We start from the raw sequence: 16,015 nt of genomic DNA, 5'->3' as shown, positions 1-16,015 counted from the left end.
ATACAACCCACCACTATAGTTGTCCTCTTTTCAGTTCCAATTCTTCACTACCATTCCACTGTTATCAACATTCCTTTTCACCACTACAACCCTCTTTTTCTCACCACATTTCACAGTCATCATCACAATCACTATACACTCTTGTCACACTCTTGCCCCGACTCCATTTTATCTTATTACCGAAATCTCGTCACCATAACAGCCACCTATAATCATCACTATCTCACCCTAACTCAGCCTCTGCATCATCATTCTCTTGCCATCATCACACTCTTACCCCAGCCACACTTTCTTCCATCTCCATCACCACTCTCACCACAATCTCACCGTTCCTTGTTATCATCCTGCCTTCATCACTATGGCATCTCAACCTAAACAATCACACTCCCTTCACTAAATCTATTACCTTTTCAGTTCGCTTGACCCACTACCCTTTTTGTCACCATTCCTCACTATCACTACACTAACCTTTTCTTACAACACATCACTGTCACCATCAGTCACCATACTCCTATATACACTGCTCCACTATTATCACCATTCCTTTTCATCTCTAGGATAATCTTTTCTCACCACATTTCCCAGTCATCACCAGCCACCACACACATATCATCATCTTACCCAAGGTCTCATGACTTCCCCTCCAAACATCTGAAAACCCGTAGCAGTTATCTGTCTTAATGTCCCTCGTGTAGTTGATAGGTGAACTAATATTAACTGACTCTAACCCTGACCTCTCTATCACCTCTCTTCCAGCATCCATAGAGAGCCCTGTCTAGATAATTAGATAGATTGATAGACCGATATGATGGATAGATAGATAGATAAATAGATAGATATATAGACAGATAACTTTTTCAGCCCTAAGTATTCTCTTATGTCGTTAATGCAAACTATGTTAATATTAAAAGAAAGACCTATAATTAATAACGAAGAGACTAATAATGTGTAAAATGCAAAATAAATGACTAAAGAAGTGCTCAAAAGTCTCCTACGCCAACGAGAATAAGGCCTTGTGGCACTAAAAAATAAAAATGCACATCCTTTCTCCTGTCTCACTTTTGCATTAACCCCTTCAATCCCATGAGGTTTTCATTTTTTTTTTTTTAATTCTCGCCACTGCCCGATGAGTTTTATAAAAAAGAAGTTGGGAGACCTCTCTTGGCCTAGGGATGAACTTATATTTTTTCCCTAAGGGCTTCACTACAAGACCCTTTCCCTTGAGCAGAATAAATCGTCTGGTGGTAGCAAGAATATAATATGAAATCGTACTGAAGGGGTTGTTTTATAGTTCTTCACACCAGCAAAATATCTGAACTACTCTGTTAAAAAACAAAAAGAAAGAAAGAAAGATAATACTAATGCTACAACTTTCGTCCCCTGTAGCTCTTTTACATAAGCATCTATCTCGACACGAAAAAACTCCAGGCATTATTGTCCCTACTCATTAACGGCCCCTCCTCCAACGACACCCTACCACCCTCGCATACACACCCTGCTACCATGACACCCAACCCTCGCTCACACACTCTTCTTCCACGACATCCCACCCTCGCTCACCCACCCTCCTACCACAACATGCCACCCTCCCTCATAGACTCTCCCACCTTGTCCCACACCGCCTTCATCGCTGGGTGGAAAATAATAGGATCCTTGTACATTTCACCAGAGCATCCTTTTGTGAGCGGAGTTTATGTTCTTACCTGTAAATTTGTTCATGCCAGAAGTACCCACTACACCAGACACGGCCTGATTAACCTGAAGTATTTGGCGGTGCATCTCAACCACTTCGGGCAGTTTAGAAAGATTCTCCGATAGTTTCACCTATTCAAGTCTTCAGGTCTCTCTGCCTCCCTCCCGCTCTCACTCTCTTATTTTTTTGCCCTGCCGCCCTATAAACTCCCTAATGAATGAAATGAAATTACACGGAAACAAATCTCTGTCCCTCAGAGATGACACATTTCAGCTCTGATCATAGCAATTACAGATGGAATGTGAGTAAAAGTTCAGGTGGGTTGTTTTACCGGCCAAGTCGAGTTTGTCTTTGGCCTGTCCCCATGCTGCCAGTTTCACCCAATCCAATTCTATTTTTTCACCTAAATTTGCGGTGTCTAGTTCTGCCCGAGCTAGTTTCTCCTTCACACCGGGTTCAAAATACATGTCTGAAGCATAAAGGAACTCGTGGCTGACCCGTCCCTCCTGTGGCAAGCTGCGGGATGCTGTGGGATGCTGCCCTGTGAAGTCTGGTAACCCCGGCCCCCAACCCTAGCATTACAAGGACCCGCCGTCGTGTCAATGTGATGTCATAAATAACTTGCAACGCCATCACTGCGACCGTGGCCTCTATAATTTGGGCTGGTGTGTTGCTGTTTGTCCGTCTGAGGGGGACCGGGAGAGTCGCCGCGGCACACACACACACACACACACACGCACACACACACACACACACACACACACACACACACACACACACACACACACACACACACACACACACACACACACACACACACACACACAGACGGGATTATCGCAGCCTTGTCTTACTTAACTACCCCCCGACCGTATACAAGTAGCGAACACGATCATTACAACCTCTGCTTTACGGACACTTTAGGGAACAACTCAGGAATATAATGGCCAAAAGGTTCGTTTCTAAGTCAGGACACACACACCAGATGGAGGGAAGAGTGGCAGAAATTCGAAAAGACAAAACCACTTCGATTTTCCAAACACCTTTCTCCACCAGTCTCCATCTCGACTCAAAACCTCCTCGTCCTTGTCCTCCTCCTCGTCCTCCTCCTCCTACGTAATAACCACGGCGCCTTTTCTAAATTATATCCATTATATACGTCTCTTGTGGAATTACTTGATACCCGCCTGGAGTAAAGGTCACTGTGGCGGGAATTATCGTCGTGGCAATTCGAGTTAGCCTATATTGCCGATAATGGCCGGTCGGTATAATCTCGGGAGGCGTATCATCAGCCGGGGAAATAATCGACATCAAAACATTAGCCCGAGCCCTCTCCACGTAGACAAGGGGTCCTCCTCAGATGCAAATATTAGACCCAGCCCAAGAACCGGTATTATAGGAGCCTCTTAACCTCCCTGATTGCATGCGACTCCCTTTAGGAAACGCTGATATCAATTTCCCGGCCTCGCCCCCATGTGATTTTCCCCGTGGACCCCGCCAGGAGATTCCCCCCCTCGCTATTACGACCTCGGAAAGTAAAAAAAAAAAAAAGTGAGGCTCCTATCTCGTCCACCATGTTTGCTTTATTAATTTCCCGGCTCCCTCCGCTCCCTGAATGCAGATATTTGTTATTAAAGGGCTGTTAGGGTGTCCTCTGGTGACCGGCTAATTGCGGACCAGGGAAGGCGTTGGTGGTGCCTTGTGTGTTCTGGCGGCGCTGGGACGCTAAAAATTGTATTGGGTTACCGCTGTTCCGTGTGGGAAGTTAAACAAGCGAGGGAGCGGGGTTGACCGGCTTCCTGGGTCCTCCTCTGGGATTTTAAATATGTAAATATGTTGTTCTGTCAAAACTGAGCTACACCAAAAATCGCCGCAACTAGGTACATTAAATATCACAATGTATCTCAACAGGACCCCAGAGTAAGAACGGGGAGATACACACAGTAATGAATAAGATTACACTGATTAGAAAAAAAAAAAAAAAGCCATTCACACTAGCCTATACGCAACGTACTTTCAATACCATCATCACTTACCGTCCTGTGTGATATCAGTTATATTGTCTTTTTTTATTTTTTTTTAGCAATAGTAGAGCTTTGTGTAAGTTCGCGTATATGAGGTCAAGAAATAAATACTGTACCTTGAAAGCAAAATAAAGCACCAGAAATCATAACATCGTCAGCACCTTTAGACATTGCGACATGTACTAAGTGCCGAATTTTTCTGATAAAAAGAAAGGACGGTGTTCATATCATTCTATTTTGAAGAATCCTCCCATCTCAGAAATACTAAACCACTTGCGATAAATATTCATTGTGTACGGAGCGCCGGAAGGACGAGGAAGGCGTGTAGCGGTGTGTTAATATGAGCCGTAATGACTGTATGGTTTCCCGTTTACAGCCATATTATTAACTCCCTCCCCTCCCCTCCCCCACTCTGTCCACACAACTTTCAACAAACGTCCTGGCTGTCGTTGTTGATTCAGAAATACATATATAAAGATCGGGTCCGCGACGTGATTGTAGGTGGGTCTGACTCTGCGGTTGTATGGTGGTGCGGAGGATGGGGACGAGGTTGGGGAACAAGTCTGAGGAACAGGTAAGGGGGGCGAGTTAGAGGACGAGTTACGGGGAAGAGAGCAACAATTAAAAGGGAAGAGTCAAGAGGACGAATTAGGGGGTCGAGTTAGCCGGAGAGGGACAAGTAATGGGGACGAGTCAGAGCAACGGGTTAGAAAGACAATTCAGAGGGAAGAGTCAAGGAGAGCAATTAGGTGGACAAGTCAGGGATAGGGCGAAGAGTCGGGGGCACGAGTTGGGGGAAGAGGCAGAGGGTCGAGTTGAGTCACAGAAACAAGATTAGTTAGAGGTTGACTATTTGAGTCAGACTTACGAGTTAGGGGGACGACTTACGGGGATGAGTTGGGGGACGAGCCAGGAGTACAAGTCAGAGGGACGAGTTGAGTAACAAGTTGACAAGTTGAGTTTGGGGGCACGAGTTAGGGGGACGAGCCAGGGGGACGAGGAAGACGACGACGACGAGGGGGACGGAAGAGGCAACAAGCGTCGCCGACCCGAGTGGCAGTAAGCGTGTAGTTAGAGGCAATAATTGTGGTTAAGCGTGATGATCGTAATGACAGGCTGGGATTGTGTTTAAATGGGGCCGGTTGTGGCAAGGGAAGGTACTTGTGGTCATGGGTGTGTGAGTCTCTGGGGGCTGGTGTGTGAGTCGGGCCAGGCCTCCCGTTCATTAGACACAATTACAGTTAAGCTTCAATTGACAAACGGATGATGGATGAAAAATGGGATGGGACGTTCTTCATTTTTGCGGGGGGAAGTTTACATTACATCATGCCAAGTCGTGAGCTGGTTGTTTTCACTCCCACCTCCCTCTTTTCTCCCTCCTTCCCCTACCTTCCCTTTCCCTTCCCCTCTCTCCCCCCTCCTCCCTCCTCTTGTGAGCTGTGCCATCATTCTGTAACCACAATCACGACCGTCGCCTTGGCAGTGGTGTAGCCTGTGAACGTTGTCATGATCCTCTTGTGTCTCGGAGTATGACGAATGGATACTGTTGTTGCCATTTGTATTTGTTTTTGCCGTGCCTGGAAGTATAACACGTGAATGCTATTGTTTATGATTTATATTTATTGCTAGGATAGAGGGTATGATAAATGATTACCATTGTTTGCCTGTTGTATTTGTTTTTGTTGTGCCTGAAAGTGCGATACAGCAATAACATTGTTTACAAGTTATACTGTCTTTGTTGTACCCGAAGGTGTGACAGATTAATACTCCCATCTCCGTGTTATAAGAGTATTTGTTGTTATACATGAAACTATAACGAACTGACATGATTGTTTACGAGCTGTATTTGCCGCTGTGTGCCTCCAAATACGACGAACTGTGCTGCTGTTTGAGTGTTGTATTGATCTAGTGTCTGAAAGTGTGACGAATTAAATTATTAGTATTTGAAAGCTGACAATCGTTCCGGCTTGTATGCTGCCTTTTTCCTGCTTTGGATTCTTGGCCACCACATTTATTGGTGGAAAATAGGGTTTGCATGATGATGATGATGATGATGATGAAAATTGTACTGAGGTGTGTTTGCTCCTGTTATGTGAAATTACTGTTACCTCTGGCACCTGGTCGTCACTCACAAGCTAATATTTAGGTGATATATTTCAGTTGGGACGAGTTGATTATACTGTCTGGAATTTATGCGCTATTTGGAGGGATATATTTGTGCATAATTTTGTAACAAGAACAGTGGTCAGTCGTAGTAATATGACTTGTGCAAGCAGTTCATTGCCCTTTCCAAAGGCATTACTAGCTGATTCACATGATTCAGCAGAAATTATGGCTGATCCGAATGTCCTATGCGTGTCCAGAGCTTTGTCTATCAGGAATAAATAGATAGGCTTTAACCCTTAGAGCGTTGGCAGTTTCTCCTCAATTTATTACAATCGTCTGGTGGTAGCCAGATATAAAATACTGAGCTTATACGAGACTCGGCTCTCAAAATTTCACACGAAGCAGAATAGACAACGGCTAATCTCAGAGTTGTATGTGAGTTCAGCGTCGCGTATGAAGTAAATAGCTAGACTTTAAGGCCAAGTTCACACGACTCAGCAGCGAGATAATGACTGATCTCATAGTCCGAGTGAGGTGTGGAATGTAGCCCTGGTCCAGGGGAGGGGAGCAGGCAGGTGCCACTGATGGGGGAGCATCTCTGTGAGGCCTCTCCCGCTCGATGATTTCCGTTCTGTATACCATTTTTCACTTTTTTCTTACCTAGGAAAGTCTACGTTAAGTTAGGTTTGGTTTCTTAGTGTCTGGTTTGGGTAGTGTGTTGGTCATTTAGTTTACTCTCTTAGTTTAGGTTAGGTAAGGATACGATTAGGTTAAAGGTAAAAGAAAAGGAGATCGTCCATGGAAAATCAAACTTAGCACGCAGTGGAAAAATGGTGAACAGAACGGAAATCTGCCTCACGACTCCGACTGACGTTTAAGGGCACAAAGGGGTGACGGGTCGGCGTTGTTTGCAGCCAATTTGAGCCCCCGACGCCATCATTGTCTCTCCCTGAATGCTCTTTGTCCCTGCGTCAACGGGGCTCTGCAGAGGTCAAGGGGACTTCACAATGCGCTGCGGGGGGCCGTGGCAGCTGCCAGCGTCGGATCCTCCCGCTGAAATGAAGAAATAATTTGGTTAAGAGGCGAGGAATGTGTGTGTTAGGATGATGATGATGATGTGTGTGTGTGTGTGTGTGTGTGTGTGTGTGTGTGTGTGTGTGTGTGTGTGTGTGTGTGTGTGTGTGTGTGTGTGTGTGTGTGTGTGTGTGTGTGTGTGTGTGTGTGTGTGTGTGTGTGTGTGTGTGTGTGTGTGTGTGTGTGTGTGTGTGTGTGTGTGTGTGTGTGTGTGTGTGTGTGTGTGTGTGTGTGTGTGTGTGTGTGTGTGTGTGTGTGTGTGTGTGTGTGTGTGTGTGTGTGTGTGTGTGTGTGTGTGTGTGTGTGTGTGTGTGTGTGTGTGTGTGTGTGTGTGTGTGTGTGTGTGTGTGTGTGTGTGTGTGTGTGTGTGTGTGTGTGTGTGTGTGTGTGTGTGTGTGTGTGTGTGTGTGTGTGTGTGTGTGTGTGTGTGTGTGTGTGTGTGTGTGTGTGTGTGTGTGTGTGTGTGTGTGTGTGTGTGTGTGTGTGTGTGTGTGTGTGTGTGTGTGTGTGTGTGTGTGTGTGTGTGTGTGTGTGTGTGTGTGTGTGTGTGTGTGTGTGTGTGTGTGTGTGTGTGTGTGTGTGTGTGTGTGTGTGTGTGTGTGTGTGTGTGTGTGTGTGTGTGTGTGTGTGTGTGTGTGTGTGTGTGTGTGTGTGTGTGTGTGTGTGTGTGTGTGTGTGTGTGTGTGTGTGTGTGTGTGTGTGTGTGTGTGTGTGTGTGTGTGTGTGTGTGTGTGTGTGTGTGTGTGTGTGTGTGTGTGTGTGTGTGTGTGTGTGTGTGTGTGTGTGTGTGTGTGTGTGTGTGTGTGTGTGTGTGTGTGTGTGTGTGTGTGTGTGTGTGTGTGTGTGTGTGTGTGTGTGTGTGTGTGTGTGTGTGTGTGTGTGTGTGTGTGTGTGTGTGTGTGTGTGTGTGTGTGTGTGTGTGTGTGTGTGTGTGTGTGTGTGTGTGTGTGTGTGTGTGTGTGTGTGTGTGTGTGTGTGTGTGTGTGTGTGTGTGTGTGTGTGTGTGTGTGTGTGTGTGTGTGTGTGTGTGTGTGTGTGTGTGTGTGTGTGTGTGTGTGTGTGTGTGTGTGTGTGTGTGTGTGTGTGTGTGTGTGTGTGTGTGTGTGTGTGTGTGTGTGTGTGTGTGTGTGTGTGTGTGTGTGTGTGTGTGTGTGTGTGTGTGTGTGTGTGTGTGTGTGTGTGTGTGTGTGTGTGTGTGTGTGTGTGTGTGTGTGTGTGTGTGTGTGTGTGTGTGTGTGTGTGTGTGTGTGTGTGTGTGTGTGTGTGTGTGTGTGTGTGTGTGTGTGTGTGTGTGTGTGTGTGTGTGTGTGTGTGTGTGTGTGTGTGTGTGTGTGTGTGTGTGTGTGTGTGTGTGTGTGTGTGTGTTGTTGTTGTTGTTGTTTGAGTGACTGTGTGTGGTTGGTGTTATCCGCAAGTGTGGGTCTTTGCAGAGTGCCTGAGAGTTTATGAGTGTGGCTGCAAATACGCTTGTGAGCTTGTGTGTTGTGGCTACTAATATATAAATGTATTTATGTTTCTTTTCTTATGTACCCATGAATTAGTGTTTAGCTGTGAATGTATATAAAGTATGAACCATGAGAATACTTTGTAAGGTATATTTCTGAGTACGGTAACTGTGTATTATAATACGTAAGAGGACGAAAACCCATTCCTAAGTTTAATACAGATTTGTGTAAGGCAACCGCATCAGCAAATTTAAGAGCTCTCATGTCTTGAAGAGGTTGTCGCAGACGGGAGGAAGAATTACTTAGCTAAGATTTCTCACATCCAGAAAGGGCTGTTATATTCATGTTGCGATTCTGCCCTGGTTTGTGAGTTGAAAAGTGAAGGACCCTCGTGAGAATGTGTACCTGTCCTAAACAAGATGTGTGAGTTAGTTCAAAGGACGAATTTTTCCATTTGCTGTGATATAAGAATTTTGCATTTTTCTTTTTCTTTTTTTTTTTCATATGAGGTGGACACCAACTCTAACGTATGGAAGTGAAGCTTGGACATTGCTGGAAGGACACAAGTCAAGAGTGAGAGCAGTGGAAACGAGTTATTTAAGAGAAGCCTGTGGAGTCACATTGAGAAACAGGCTGACAAATGAGGATATAAAGGGGCGTTGTGGTGTGGACGTGGATGTGATAGGAAGCATTAGGAGGAACACACTGAGGTGGTTGGCCATGTGGAGAGGATGAAGGGTGAGGGACTGACGAGGAGAGTGTATGTGAGTGAGGAGGAGGGGGGGAGAGGGAGAGGGAGGCCGAGGATAAGATGGTGGGATGGGGTGGAGAGGTATATGAAGAGGGGTGTGTGAGTTGGGAGCAGGGCAGTGAAATGACGGGGGACAGGGCGACGTGGAGGCGATTTGTTTGTGGCCACCCCGTTCGGGATTCAGGCGTCTGGCAATAGATAGATAGATAGTGGATATGCTCACCATTATAATACCATCTCCATTTTATGCCGCTTAATGTATGGCGGTTTTATTCTGCTTAGAGAAAGCCACCGCTCGCGATCATTTTGGCTGAGAACGAAAAGCTTTGTATCGTACTGCACCAACAACTGACAGTTTTACCAAGCAAAGAGAAATCCACGGCAGCGATGGGCTTGTTAGGTTACGTGCAAATTATCCGTAACTTTGTTGGTTTTTGTCTGATTACTTGTGCTGCTGTCAGTTAGAAATAATTAATGCCGGAGGTATGTTGGTTGACACTTTCAGGTTGCAGGCAGAAGAACCTGAGTTGAATTCCATGGAAGATCAGACTGTTAAGCCTGGTTTGTTTCTCCCCTTGCCCCTGTCACCCACCAGAACAACTTGGGAAGTGGATAATTGTAACGTCGACTGGGGTTGCTTGGTCTGTAACCTCAAGTCTAAGATTCGAACTCAGGCCTTGCCGGACATTCAGAGTGGGTGCTGACACTATGGCCTTTCATATGTTTGCATAATACTCTCATCACGTCGGATCTACCTGTGACATATACAAACTCCGTCATGCAAACATAGTCATTACATAGCTTCCGCTTGCACATGCATTACTCTTTCTGTAGACGCCCCTTTCTCATCCGAAATTTTCCAACATGGGAAAGGGTTAATTTTTGCTGTCACTCTCCCACCGTAGAGATGATGCAGTCCTTCAGTGTACTACATAATATGAACTGATAAAGATATAGAGATATTATTGCTGCCCATGTGCAAGGGGAAGATAGAGACAGCAGATATTGATTGCTTCATTGAACCTCGTGCAGTCGATAGGCATAAATTTAAGTAATCTCACGTGACTGACCATACAGGTGTTTCTTGAAGTCTGAGTAGTTAGTGTATGTGATAGGTAAATGTGTGTGTGTGTGTGTGTGTGTGTGTGTGTGTGTGTGTGTGTGTGTGTGTGTGTGTGTGTGTGAGGGGATAGGAGTAACCTGGGTAGGTGTTTATAAGGATAGGAATTGGTTAAGCGAGATTCGTTCTGTTGTTGTGCGAGTGATTGTGCAGTAGCACGTAAGTTGTCATCTCTCTCTCTTTCGCTCTTTCTCTCTCTCTCTCTCTCTCTCTCATATATATATATATATATATATATATATATTTTTTTTTTTTTTTTAATTTATGTATGTATGTATATATATCTTACAGGAGCCCTCTCATAATTTAGGAACAGAATATCGATTAACTCTTTTATTTTATTCCTTCAAGCACACGCCGGTTGTGTATTTTCTTTATTTTCAGTGTGTATCTAACTGTGACCAATACCATAAAGTAGACTCCGTTTACTGCGTCTTAGCTGTACTCCCAACGACCACCAACATATGGCGTCACACACCTTTACATAACACCACTTGGACACGTCGTCGAGACACCCGAACATATCTCATTCAGAGCTGGTGTGATGCTGTTGCCAGAGATGTTCGTTTAGTGGGTCGAGCGTAGTATCACAATTTTAATTATATTCAAATTCTCAAACTAGTCCCTGCTCCAAACGTTAATCGATCTTGCAGTTTTATGATGAAGTCACTCATTTTCCACTTGATCACCACCTCCCCCAGGTTTAAAGGAGACCACTTGTGTCAGTAGTAGTAAGAGTAGTTATAACCTTAGGTTTATCCGTGAACCCAGTGGACTTCAGGTTGACGATCCCCCACCCCCATCTCCTGCAGTCCACCATCCCCCTTTCAGGGGATCGGGAGGGAGTATAGGGACGTTTGCGTAACTTCGCAGCGGAGACGACAAGCTATGTTAGTGTAGCGGCGCTAAGGCACCACTGTATAACCCTTCACCAACACCATCCCTCGTGTTGAAAAGGTTAATCACTTATCTGCACGACGTTCTTTCACACCAAGCAAATCCGTGGCGTTTCTCTCCTCTCTCCTGTGCCCCTGTACACCACAGTCCTTTGTAACTACGTATACTTTTTATCTTCCTTTCAGATTTTCAGGGTTCTACCATCTCCCCCCCCCCCACTTTCTCTCTCTCTCTCTCTCTCTCTCTCTCTCTCTCTCTCTCTCTCTCTCTCTCTCTCTCTCTCTCTCTCTCTCTCATTGCTGCGTTCCCTCCCTTCCCTTCCCTCCACGCCCCTTTCCATTCACGGACGGGCGGGAGGGCAAGGGGAGGGAAGGGCAAGGGAAAAAGGGAGGGGAGGGGATGGTGCTGCGCCTCTTGTCATCTCCCCTCTGTGGGCGTGTCGCAGCCTCGAATCCTCGGCTCTGTGTGCTCTTGGTTACTGTCCGTTCCCATCAACTCCCTGGGTTCCTTTTTTATGCGTTTGGCGACTTCTGTATCAAATTCTAGCTAAGGTTGGTTGGGTGATTCTATACTTCTGTTGATTTTCCTGAAGATTTGGTGATGAAAAATGGTCTGCTTGATGGGTGTCAGTTTTATTCGTCCCCTCCCCTTCATTATTTTCCTTTATTTTTTTTTTCCCTTTCGGCGGCTTCATTATCAAAATTTTGCAAATGACTGTTGGTTATAGTTTTACTGATTTCCTTCAAAGATTTTTACTGGAAAATGGAATGTTTTAAGGGAGAGATTGTATGTATAGAGTATATAATAGGCTATTGATGATTGTTTTCGAGCCTCTGTGTTTGGGACCTTGTAGGCTAATCAGTCATTTCTAAGGTAGTTTAATTAGCTTTATAGACTTCCTGGTTTAGTAGATATTATGCTAGTGGATTCATGGGTGCTTGAAGGGAGTATATGTATGTGTAAGAAAGATGGATAGGTGACTGTTTTCGATCTAGGATGCTGGAGACAGGGTGAAGGTGAGGAGCCGAGGACGAACGTTAGGGCGGGGAAGGGGCGGGCAGGGGAGGGAAGGAAGGCGGGCAGGGGAGGGCAGGAGGGCGGGCGAAGGGTGGGGAGGGGTGGGGACGTGCCAATGCCCGACATATGCCTCGTTTGTAGCATAGAACACACGGCGTTTCAAATAGCATCGTTCTTCACAGCAACACGTCGGTCACACTAAAAGCACCGGTGATCTGCATACAGGAAGCTTGCAAGAAATAGAAGATAACATTGCATAGTTTTGTTGAGGATTGCAGGAATGTCTTTGGTTGAAGGTGAGTTTGGAGGAGGGTGTAGGAGTGAGGATTGTAGAGTGTGTCGTTGGGCTGAGTGATGTTGTTAGAGATACTGAGTTCCATCCGCCTTACAAGCGTTACCATGTCACTTCCTCTCCTTTTTCACATCCACCAAATATACATCTCCACCTGATATCATGCACTAAAGACAAGCAGTGTCGATAACTGGGAATAAATCTAGCACCAGTTTCGACCTGGGTGGGGGATTTAGCGGTTTTTGTCACGCAATTCAAACGAAGGACGTGAAGTGCTAACAGGGGGACACATAAGTGGCATTGGTGACACTGCCGACACAGCCCTCCCCCTCCCTCTCCCTCACATCATGGGCACAACAAAAACCCATTGTGTGGCCCATGTTTTATAAACGGTAACATTTTGGGTCCCACCGGGTTCTGACATCGATGTTGGTCCCGTCATTGATGGTTAAATAGTCACCCCGGGATTACGCCGGAAGACCCTCGCCATATTGAGTCCCTCCTGGCGCATTGTTGTGCTGGTGGGGTTGGGTATGGTGGGGCCGCAACTACCCAGCCGTATTCTCTTTGGTTTAGGAGGCTTTCTATCACCTCTTTCCTGTTGTTTATTTCCTTCTATAGTACGTTAATATTCTCATCGATATTCTCTTCAGTATTATTCCCCTCTAGATTATTTATGTAATCTGTATCTATACTGAAAGATATAAATAGCCTGACAGAGGAAACTGGGGAGTAATACTCAATATAAATACTCTAAAGCAAGACCAAGCAGGAACAGTCCTATAGTGTCTGCTCTTCTGCCTATGTCCTCCAGGCTTAAGAACGCACTGTGCCCAGACATCTTGGAATGAAATGATCTTGATTCTGGATTCCTTTTCGTTCAGTTCTCTTTGGAAGGGAAGTGTATTGCAAGCTATCTTGAATTTTTCTTTTAGCGAAAAACAAACCAGTCCCAGCTTCAGAGTAAATTTCATTCGGCTCTTTTTGTGGTATTATGTACCTTTTTTATTTCGTTCTTCTTCATGATTAGGCTCCGTTACTTCCTGATTTGGGCCTAATGGTCATATTATGGATCCCAAAAGTGACGACAAGACCGCGATATATGACGGTCAACTTTAAAACACAGGTGAGGACAGGGAAAGTCAGCCTGCCTATTTCTTAACGTAAGGCAGTCATTAACGAGACAGAAATGACAAACGCCTGTTATTTTTTCCTTCATCTGTTTAGTAAAAATTTAAATAATTGGGGTTACAACCTTCCCTTTCCACCACTCAGTATCTAATGGGGTCGTAATTCTTCTTGGCTTGGGTCAGTCTTTATAAATTTGAGTCTAAGTCTTGACACTTTTGAATATTTTATAATCTGGGTTCACTTCCTCATGATTTTCTTCTAATTATTCTTAATTTTGGTTTAATGCAGCATGATTAAAGTCGAATTCTTTATATGCGAATCTAAATTATCCCGATCTGATTTACGTTTAATTCTTTACCTTTGGATCTAATTTCAAATGATTTAGGTCTGACTCCTTAAGATTTGAAATAAGAAGCAAGCGCCATATTCATTTTATTCTTCCTACCTCCAGACGTTTGGATTTAAAGAAGAACTCGTGGTGAGGAGATCAAAAATGAATCTCTAATTATAACGTTCAGGACTTTATAATTCAGCTGTGTAATTTCTCGTGCTTTATGTAGCTGTTGGAATATTTTGATTTGCTGTAGCATTATTGGAGACATTATTAGAAAGTTATTACTGGATGTGACTGACGTTGGAAGAGAGCGAGCGAGCGAGCGAGCGAGCGAGAGAGAGAGAGAGAGAGAGAGAGAGAGAGACAGAGAGACAGAGACAGAGACAGACAGACAGACAGACAGACAGATATATAATAATCCTATAGTGCCTAGCCTTATTCACAGAGGACGGTATTTGGCATTCTCGCCGGTAGGGGAACCCAAAAGTCTGGGCCAATGAAGGTTGAGACTGTAAAATGGTAGGCGAAAGGTGGTGCGCTAAATATCTTCTTTGCGTAATCCCGCCTGCAGCAGCTTCGAGGAGTGACAAACTAAGTTTGCGTTTAATCCACCATAACTAATTGTCTCACTACCACAAGCGTCCACTGAATCCCCCTCCCCCGCATACACACACAAAATAGCCCAACTGGATGGATTGATAGATGGATAGATGGTAGATAGATGGAAAGACAGACAGCCAGATCGACAAGCACATTTACATACTAACAGATAAGCAAACTGAGACCCAGCCAGTCGATGCGCAACGAACCCCGAGCCATGAGTACCGAAGTGGCCCCCAGTTGGCAGTATCGGGACTGGAGGGAGGCCAGAAGGAGGAATGGAGTCCACACCAGTGCCAAGACGCGGCCTCTCACGGGGTCCAGGGGTCTCTACGTTGTGTCGCAGTGAAATGCATGAGGGAACGGTATGAGACAGAGACAGAGACGGAGATAAAGACAGAGAGAGAAAGACTGAAACAGAGATACCGAGACAGACAGGTAGGGATGCGATGCTTAGGCTTTCTTAAAATGCTGAACTTCTTGATATGATACGGTTCCTCAAAGAAGTCATGCGAGCTTACTAAAAAGGCTTATATGAACTAACTAAAGGTAAGATATATGTTGCCTGAAATGTGCCGTATATATCATTATGCATGGATGATATTTGGGTGGGAAAAAGTAGTGAGATATTTGACCCACAAAATAAGGCGAGCAGTAGAGCATCAAGTCAAACAGGTGGGACATGAAAAGGGCCGAATGGGAACTCACTGTCATTACATCGCTTATTTTCAAGATGACGCAAACGCAATCGAAATCCTAGGTAGTTCACATTCCCAGGAGTTTATATTAGTTTCTAGAAGAGGAGATAAGATTTTCCTTTGATTGTTGCCTCGTGCTGTCGAAATGTTTTGCTCTCCCTTTTGGCCCGTTTTCCGCTGTCGTCTTCATTCCTGGTCTCTCATCTTTCGTCCTCTTCACCCGATTTCTAGGACGTTCATCCTGCCTTCCTCATCCTCATCTAGACATTATTCTCTCTCTTCTACCCACTCTCCTCCCCCATACACTTCCTCTTCATGCGCTGTGCTTTCGTTTTCTAGTGTTCATCCATGCTTTCACTCATCTTCATTTGCCCACCTCTGCTCTAACACACTCATACTCTAATTCTGCTCCATTCCCTGGACCGTCATCCATCCACTACCACCCTTATCCTTCTTACCTCTCCCATTATGTTTTCATCTAACATCATCCTCGTCCCTTAGCTCACCTATCCGCACTTCTCATCCACACACAGCTGGTCACACTCATCCATTCTTCATTTCAGTAACACCTTACACAGCCTCACCGCTTCCAAAGTCACCCAAGCCTCATCATTACCTTTTTATCCCTTCTAGTACAAGTCCTTATTTCACCCACACTCACCCACGATTACCTACTTTCACTCATCATCAAATCACCTACCTTTTCGCCCTCTTTCACCTACCCAAGAAGGTCATCCCCCACCAACATCCACCTTTACCACTGACTCCCACCTTCACCACCTACTCTCACTCACATTCACCAGTTTATCTACATGTACTCACCTTCACTATCC

This window comes from Coenobita brevimanus, chromosome 93 (assembly GCF_032717465.1).
Source record: "Coenobita brevimanus isolate Jiangsu-jjx chromosome 93, ASM3271746v2, whole genome shotgun sequence".
In the NCBI taxonomy this organism is placed as follows: Eukaryota; Metazoa; Arthropoda; class Malacostraca; order Decapoda; family Coenobitidae; genus Coenobita; species Coenobita brevimanus.
This window is presented reverse-complemented; position numbering follows the sequence as displayed.